The following is a 343-nucleotide window of genomic DNA, read 5'->3' on the forward strand; positions in this document are numbered from 1 at the left end:
GTTTTGTTTTCTTTTGTATTTTATTTTTAAAAAGTTAGTGCCCAATTATCTTACCCCCGTTATTCTCCCCAGTTTAGAATGCCAAGTATGTTCCCTCACCCCAGCAACTCCCCACAGCAGCTCAGGGGGAAGGTCAGGGGCTTCCTCTGACCACACTGCTGAGTCAACTGCTTCTTTAAATCCAGGCGCTTACAGCGAGCGACCGCCCCCTGGAGGGCAAAGGTCAGCCTGCATGGTGTGCTGTTACAGGGTGAGGAGAAACTGGCAGCTTCACAACCCTGACTGTATGACTCACCCTGAATTAAAGCATAAGCCATCACTGTAGTGCCCATACTGCTAGACT

This window comes from Acipenser ruthenus, chromosome 47, assembly GCF_902713425.1.
Source record: "Acipenser ruthenus chromosome 47, fAciRut3.2 maternal haplotype, whole genome shotgun sequence".
Taxonomy (NCBI): domain Eukaryota; kingdom Metazoa; phylum Chordata; class Actinopteri; order Acipenseriformes; family Acipenseridae; genus Acipenser; species Acipenser ruthenus.